This window comes from Nicotiana attenuata, chromosome 8 (assembly GCF_001879085.1).
Source record: "Nicotiana attenuata strain UT chromosome 8, NIATTr2, whole genome shotgun sequence".
Taxonomy (NCBI): Eukaryota; Viridiplantae; Streptophyta; class Magnoliopsida; order Solanales; family Solanaceae; genus Nicotiana; species Nicotiana attenuata.
Window position 1 is genome coordinate 2,815,566 of NC_031996.1, and position 9,387 is coordinate 2,824,952.

The window sequence follows — 9,387 nt, forward strand, 5'->3', positions numbered from 1 at the left end:
ATTAGAGTGTAATAAGTGACTAAAATACGTATTTATAGCCTATCATCAGCGCGCCGCGCCTGTGGAAAATTCCTGCAGCCTGTTAGAATCAGCTCTCTGAACTTCCCCACAAGCACACCGCGTGGTGCGTCGCCCCATGCGACGCGCCTGTGCAAATTTTACAGATCCAGAGTCCTATCGCGCACAGGAAAAGGTGTTTCATCTGGGTCCGACCCTATTTGGTATAAATATATGTAAAAACGCTATTTTGAGAAGAGGGGGACATACTTTTGACATAATTCAGATCTAAGGAGACCGAGGATTCGACCTAAGGAGGCAAGAACACACTATGAGCAAGGCAGAGAATTCTTCTACGAGTTTTTCACTTGCTTCTTCCTATTTCCATTATTGGTTATAATTCTAGCATTGTAGTTATGCATAGTATTATGAATAGCTAATTTGTTATCTAGGATTTTGATGGAACCTATTGGAGGATCATTTTCCTGTTACGTTAATATAGAATTGCCGTAGTTTTTTCTCTATTTGTTCAACTACGTTATTATTGTGGTTGGTTGAAGAGCTCTCAATCGACTGTGCCTATTTAGTGTGTACTACTCGGGAGAGAGTGCATATTTAGGTAGTTGTTGAACAACATCACTCCTAACGTATATGAGGGATCAATAAGGAGGGTTTAAAGGTGGGATTAGGGATAACGAAACCTTGGGTGCGATCCGAGTGAGTCGTACTTAATGCCAGCTAGCGTAATTCGGGAGAATATGTCTAGTAAACTGTGGTAATTACTCGGGAGAGAGTTACGACAGTCAGAGCGCTCATGATCGGTAGAGAATACTTAGGCGAATTTATAGAAAACCTAGCGGGAAGGATTCCGACAAAAGGGGAAATCATAACTCTAGACCTCCTTAATCTTGTCTCTAACCCTTAGTATCTTTAGTTGTTAATTTACTATTTTAATTTATTAGTTAATTAGTTAAACACAAGAATCATAATATCTATAAGTTAGGAATTGTTCGAGCTTGTCTTCTTGGTGATATTGAACAACTTTAGCTAAGCCTTAGTTCTCTGTAGGATTCGACTTCGGACTTGTAAACCGAACTATATTTGCCACAACCGCTTAATCCTTTTTATAAGGCATAGTTGGGCGTGATCAAATTTTGGCACCATTGTCGGGGAACTAACGGTGTAGTTGTAGCTGTATATATTGCTAGGTTTCAAGTTTGAACTTTTATTTTATTTTGTTTTTATTTTTTTATTTCTTGTTATTATAATTGTTGATTTGGGAAACATGACATCTAGTAATTATGGGAATTTAGGTGTAGATAATTCTACTATTGATCCTCATACATATTGTGAAGAAAGCCACATGCATCAAAATTATCAAAATATTCCCGAGAGTGAGTTATGTGCACCAACTCAATCTTATTTGTGAAATGTGTGTGATGTGTGTGGTGGTAAAAATGGTCACTTTTATGGTTGTGCTTATATTTCTTATCTTCCCCCAACCCCTTACTATGATGGTTCTACCTTTTCTTGTGAAGTTAACAGGAACAAAGAACCTGGGGATGCAGATCTGAAGGAGATCAAGGATATGTTAAGGTGCCTTCTGGAACAAAATAATGAAAAATAATTGCAGATAGAAAGGCAAGAGGCAACTATTCGCAACTTAGAGGCTCAAGTGAGTCAAGTGGTTGAAGTTTAATGCTCAGCAAGCCAATTTTGGGGATAGGAGCCAAGAAGAGCGTGAATTTGAGGTGCTAATTGAGGAGGTCAGAGTAGAACATCAACAACCTATCTTACTACAATTTGAGGATGTCGATGTTGAAGAAGTGAGACTAGAGTCAGCCAAGGACATTGAGGGTATAAATTTTGTTCACTCTAGTATCATTGATGTTGAGGAAGTTGAAAGTCCTGAAGTTCATGTGTTTGTGCGCATTGGGCCTCACTCCAAACATTTTTCTACATTGTGCTTGGATGACGATATGGAAATAGAGTCATCCGAGTCGATTGAGAAGTCAAGGAATGAGGAACAAGGTGCCTACATTCTAGAATTTTTCTTACCAGAAAGACAGGACTACATACCTCATCTAAAAGCCAAGAAGTGTAGAATAGTACAATGGTTGCTTGGGCCAATTAGATTTGTTCCTCCACCCTTGGAGCATAGCCGAAAACTTGATGCCAAATTGGGGGTTCAATTCATAAGCTTGAGGTGGAGGCAAAAAGTGATTCGTGTTGTGCCGCGACGTTAAATCAAGCGCTTGTTGGGAGGCAACCCAGCTTTATTGCTTTCTTTTACTTTTTATTTCTTTAATTGTATTGTGTTTGTAGTGTTGATTTTTTATTTTCCAGGAGCATTGAAAGCAAAGCTATTGGAAGGATGCAACAGCAAACCAGATGGTTGGAACTAAGTGTGAGGTACCCGCACGAAGGACCAAGCCTGGGAGAAGTCTGAATACCCTATGAACTGCTAGTACTTCGGCCTTTGGCCTACCAGGTAGTTTCTTTTACCCTCTTATAGTTATGATGTGCATTGGGGACAATACACAATTTTAAGTGTGGGGTGAGGAGATTGTCTGGGTGACTTTCTATGCTACTTTAGTTGTGTTAGTTTAGTTGAATAATGTTTTTTTTAAATGATTGGACTTTGCCGGACGATGGATCTATTAGATAATTTTCTTGAGGGATTAAGTCTAAAAAAAAGATTTTCTTTGTAGGTAGTGTAGTAATTCTCCTTTGGTTTTTCTTTGTGCCGCGGTTCTTTTCTAAGGGTTTTGTTTGAACCCGGTGTAGTTAGTTTTATTTTTTTAGGAGTAGGAGCTAGTGTGAGATGATTCGAATTGCAGCGATATCTCTTAACTTTGTTATGCCTTGAGAATAGTTAGTACTTTGGTTGTGACGCTTAGGCTCAATTTTTGACTCTTGTAGAAGTACCTTAAATTGTATGATCTTAACTTTGCTTAATTGCTTTGACTAGAGTGTCCTGATGAGTCCAATCCTGAGTGAGTTATGTGCCATGTGTGTGCAAGGTTTTGTATTATTCTATGCATTGCATTTGATGTCCAGAACTTGCCCCGTGTGTTTGCAAAGCAAAATAGTAGTTTTGTTCGGTCTTGGAAGTGATATAGGCGTTTCTTTGTTGAGTCGTATATATATTTTACCCGCCTAATTGTTATGTATCGTAGTTAACCCCTTTGAGCCTGTAATCCTGTTTCTTTGGCAACCACATTACGAGCCTTATCCATTTGTTTGAATTAACCATCTATTTGAACCTTCTAACCTCTCATGAGCGCTTGAATTGTTATGAACGTTGTAAAAGTTAAAGTGTGGGGGTGGTTGGTTTGGATTTTGAGTGGAGCTACTGAAATAAGGAGAAAGATGCACTGTGTTGACAAAAAAATAAGAGCCACTTGAATTGGAAATGAAGAAAAAAAAAAGAAAAAAAAAGTTGTATAGTTGTGGAAAAAAATATTCCTTGATAAGTGGTGACTCTTGATGTAATTGTGCTTAAAGAAGTATGTGGTACTATACATGATGTGAAGGTGGAGTTTGGTTTGACATAAGTATGGGGTTTGAAGTATATGTATTAAAGTACTTAGGGAGGTGTAGTCACTCTTATATCTAAGTGTATCCTACCAGTCCCGCAGCCTACATTATAACCAAATAAAGTCCTACTTGATCCTAGACTGAATGAGCTCGATTATTAGAGTAGTACACTACGGGCAAGCCTATACTGCATCTTTTGTGGCATATGAATGTTATTTCTGAGAGTGAGTGAATTCTTTCTATCTTGAGTTCCTAAGTGTTCTTAAATTTTTTTTTTTGTGAAACTACACTCTTTGTTGTGTGAGGGCACTTGATTCATGAAGGAAAGGTAATCCCTGACCTCTATGTTAGAGTAAGTGGGTGAGTTGTGAATAATGCGTGGTACTTGTGAGTCAAATCTTGAGGTGAAGATGTTACGCTTTTGTGCTTAGTCTATTTTAAATATTCTTGGTGTGATGAGTTAGGAGAATTATTTAAAAAGGTCGTGTCTATATAAAGTGTAGTTTGATTGCTCAAGGACGAGCAATGGTTTAAGTGTGGGGTGTTGATGATAGGCTATAATTACGTATTTTAGTCGCTTATTACACTCTAAATTACTGCACTTTAATTGAGTTTGAACTTGAATCGCTATTGTTTTGCACTAATTGTGTATTTTATGTCTTCTAGGAGTGATTCCAAGCTATGTAGATATTATGGAATGAATTCAAGTGATTTGGAGCTTTGAAGTCTGAGTAAAAGCCCAAGGAATCAAGTCGGGATCGTGTTCGGGGATCAACAGATGATAGTTAAGAATGAAACGAAGAATCGAGCGGGCATACCGCGCATTGTCTAGTAAAATACACATAACTTTTCGCTCAGAACTCCGTTTGGGCTCCACAATATATCATTGGAAATCTATTTGAAAGGGCTACAACTTTCATGTTTTGCATTTTTGCGAATTCCCACTGCCGCTGCGCATGGTGCGGCGCGAGGCGCGCCGCGCCTGTGGAAAATTCCTGCAGCCTATCAGAATCAACTCTCTGAACTTCCCCACAAGCACACCGCATGGCGCGTCGCCCCATGCGGCGCGCCTGTGCAAATTTTACAGAGCCAGAGTCCTATTTCTCGCAGGAAAAGTGTTTCGTCTGGGCCCGATCCTATTTAGTATAAATACATGTAAAAACGCTAATTTGAGAAGATGGGGACATATTTTTGACATAATTTAGACCTAAGGAGGCTAAGGAGACCAGGGATTCGACCTAAGGAGGCAAGAACACACTAGGAGCAAGACAGATAATTCTTCTACGAGTTTTTCACTTGCTTCTTCCTATTTCTGTTATTGGTTATGAATTCTAGTATTGTAGTTATGCATACTATTATGAATAGCTAATTTGTTATCTAGGGTTTTGATGGAACCTATTGGAGGATCATTTTCCTGTTACGTTAATATAGAATTGCCGTAGTATTTTCTCTATTTGTTCAACTACGTTATTATTGTGGTTGGTTGAAGAGCTCTCAATCGACTGTGCCTATTTAGTGTGTACTACTCGGGAGAGAGTGCATATTTAGGTAGTTGTTGAACAACATCACGCCTAACGTATATGAGGGATCAATACGGAGGGTTTAAAGGTGGGATTAAGGATAACGAAACCTTGGGTGCGATCCGACTGAGCCGTACTTAATGCCAGCTAGCGTAATTCGGGAGAATACATTTAGTAAATTGTGGTAATTACTCGGGAGAGAGTTACGACAGTCAGAGCGCTCATGTTCGGTAGAGAATACTTAGGAGAATTTATAAAAAACGTAGCGGGAAGGATTCCGACAATAGGGGAAATCATAACTCTAGACCTCCTTAATTTTGTCTCTAACCCTTAGTATCTTTAGTTGTTAATTTACTATTTTAATTTGTTAGTTAATTAGTTAAACACAAGAATCTTAATATCTATAAGTTAGGAATTGTTCAAGCTTGTCTAGTTGGTGATATTGAACAGTTGTAGCTAAGCCTTAGTTCTCTGTGGGATTCGACTCCGGACTTTTAAACCGGATTATATTTGCAACGACCGCTTAGTCCTTTTTATAAGGCATAGTTGGGCGTGATCAGTAACTAATACAACCAAGACAAAATACGAAAATATAGAAAATAAAATGTTCTTGTTAAGAGTCGAAATCAAGACATCTGCTTACTAAGCGGGTGCTCTAACCAACTGTGGTACGAGAGCTTGTTGCTCACTTGTTTCAATTCAAAACAATTGATCTTTTATTTTAATACTATAGGTAAATTAGTTATAAAATTCAAATATACCTACGAATGGTAATTTTTTGAAAACTATAGCTACAAATGATAAATATAGTATATATATATATATATATATATATATGTTTCTTGTGTCGCATAAATTTTCCTACATTATTTCCTATACTCAGTTTTCTTTATCCTTTCAGCAGACTTAATTTCAGGAATGGCAGTGATCGGTTTCAAATTCCATCAATCTCTTCTTTTAAATTTATAGCAATAGCAGCTGCAATATTTTAACAGAGGACACACTGAACCAGGACCTAAAATTTGTAAATATTTGCTACTATAAATCATTATCTCTTTTCCATGGTTGCAATTTAATTTGACAGCTAGTTCTGAGAATGATCACAGAAATGCCATCACTTTCATTTCACCTTTTTTGGATAAGGAAAGACTAGACTTTAGGATGAGCATGTGCGTCATTTCAATAATTATGCATCTCCCTACTATATTGCATTCATTAATTAGGTTTCCAAGTTGTGCAAGCTACAATTACTTACATACCTAACATTTAGCCGTGAGTCGTGAAGTCTTTTCTTCTGTTTTATTGGTTTCTTTTCGCTCGGTACTTGATACTCGCAAAGAATCTCGACTAATTCAGATTCCGCTCATTATATAATAAGTAAACACTCGATAGCATGATTTTTTCTGTTCTCACGGTTTGAATCCTAAAAATTTACTTAAGAACAAAAATATCTTATTCATCCCGTCATAATCCTGATGATGTTACGTTATTGGCTTCTTTCTTAGCCTTAGGTCCATTCTACAAAGTCATTGTCCTGAAGATGGATGATTCCACAAGCATTATGCTATGTTTTTCTCCACTTCCTATTTATGGCATGTAATAAGTCTAAGAAGAAAAAATCACAAGATTTTATATTTGACGAAAGGGATGGGAAGCTTTAGTTGGAATCCTTTCAAGTAAAGCAGTTAGAGTTCGATAATTTTCTCCATTTGAAAATTTATGGAAGTTTTTCTCGCATTTATATTATGCTGATTATTTGACATATTTTAAGTCTAACTCCTCTAAATTACCAAACGAATTAGAACACAATTAGTTGACGAGTTAAATTAAAATAAAAATGTATTTTCTATAATTATTTTAAGTTTTTCCGACGAGATATTTCAGAACAACCAACAGCCTTGATTTAGAAGTAGTCTTGCTATATTTGCATAATCATTTACCATAGAAAAGATGCTAAGACGCAGTACATAACAGGGTGTTTGGCTAAGCTTATAAGCTGGTCAAACTAGCTTATAAGTACTTTTCGGCTTATCTATGCGTTTGGTAAAGCTAAGCCATAAGCTGGTCACCCCCAACGCATGAATTTTTACCTTATAAGCACTTTAAGTTTGACCAAGATTTTTACTATTTATCCTTAAAGTATTCTTTTTTAGAACAAAACTCTTACATCGATACTCACTGCATCAAGTATTGTTTCAACCAACCCCCACCCCCTCCCCCACTCCCCTGCCTCTTCAAGTCTGCAATTCTCATTGACGATTTAAGATAAGCCAATTCTTTATTACTTTGCATATTTGTATCTATGTGAATGTGTATTAATCTTTGAACTGTATGTAATAAATGAGGACATGTCAAAATTTTGGTGTATTCCTTTCTAAGTGTTGTGGTGATGAAGACACTGTTTGTTTCTCTTCAAATATTTTGTCCTATTTAGGTTTATTTTTTACTGAGAAACTTTTGTCAATTTATTAATTATTATAACTTTATGATCATATGCTTATCATAAAATAAATTATATTTATCATAAAAGTTATCTTATCTAAGCACGGTCATATTTAAAATTGTGAGCGTTACTGTGTTAAAACACAAAATCAGGAAAAAAAAACTATTAGAAGAATTAAAGAAATCTGGAAAATAGTAGAGAATCAGAAATATTCCGAGTCCACAAGTTTCTTGCGTGTCCTTAAGGAATTTTAACCCCCTCACAAGTTGCCAAGGTAATGGATTAAATCCTCCCAGGATAAAGCGGAATAAACCTTCCTGCAACAGTGGCAATACAAACTGCAGGATCCCAACGAACTCAAAGAACGGAGCAAAATCACACTTACGAATTGGAGAGAGAGAGACTGCGAATTAGGATGCAGTATATTCAAAAAGAAAGAAGTTCTGGAGTATTTTTCGTGTGTAGAAAATGGAGCCTTGCCTCAGAATTTATAGGCAATTATCAGAAGAGGTGTCTGGAAAAGGTGCCTTTTCAGAAGAATACGCTGCCTGCCGCGGTTCTACCGCGGTTATGGCAGAACCGCGGTCAGAGAGGCTCTCTGAATCTGCCTGCCGCAGTTCTACCGCGGTTACGGTAGAACCGCGGCCAGAGAGTCCCTCTGAATCTTCAGCAGGGTTCTGGCGTATTTTTAGCAGTGATTTGGCATTTAATTAATTATTAAATAATTAAATAAATTTTGTCCAAAAATAATCTTATCGATCGATCCAAATCCAAAGCCGAAGCCGAGCCGAGCGAGCGACGACGACGGCGCGAGGGTTCATTCTCTTCAACTCCGTTTAAGAGCTTTAAGAAGTGATTCTATATATAAGCACACAAATGTGATTGTCCCTCACCAATGAGGGACAAAGTGCAAGACAAAAGTTCACTTCTTCAAATTTTCATTTTTCCCTCCATTTTATTTCCCTCCATTTTCAATTCACACTTCTTCTACTTTAAAGCCCAATGGCTTAAAGTCCAACAATCCCCCACATGACTGGGAATGGATGTATCAAGAAAGATCATAGATGAAAGCTGTGTGATTTGCAAGTAAGGATTAATTGCATCTGGATAAGTAGGTTTCCCTTTGAACTTTCCGTAGTGAACATATGTCGGATATACTCGGTCAATCGGTAGATTTGATATCTTTGAACCGTCGAACTTTAGTGTATACCTAGACAACCATATGTTACACAATCAACCCTTAATCGTCTTTTAGTTCTCATTGTTGTGTTCGTTTCAGCCATGAACACCGCCTGGTCTCATAAGTGCGTAGAGAATTGGCCTTACAGAATTCTCATTGAAGCGGCTTGCACTTCACACTTACATAGGTGATTCCTAAACGTGTAATCCTTTAGATTGACACTATTTGATAACTACCACATCAAACTTAGGTAATCATTAAAGAACGTGTAAAGTTCTATCCTTGTTACTGAACATTGTCTTCATCACGATAAGGGACCAAAGATTTTACTTTGACAATGTTGAACCGGTCAATCACAACTTTGTTTGAGCTCCTTGAACCTAGATCTCGGAACATCCAAAATTCTAGGTAGAGTTACCGCCATGTTGACTTGTCCTCGGCCATAGTCCCATTCCCTTAGATGATTTCTCAACTCCCTCTCTAGTTAAGCCTTTTGTAAGCGGATCCGCCACATTATCCTTTGATCTGACATAATCGATGGTGATAATTCCACTAGAAAGTAGTTGTCTAACGGTGTTATGTCTTCGTCGTATATGACGAGACTTTCCGTTATACATAACGCTCCCTGCCCGTCCTATTGCAGCCTCATTATTGCAATGTATGCAAATAGGAGCCAAAGGTTTTGGCCTGAAACGGATGTCTCTAAG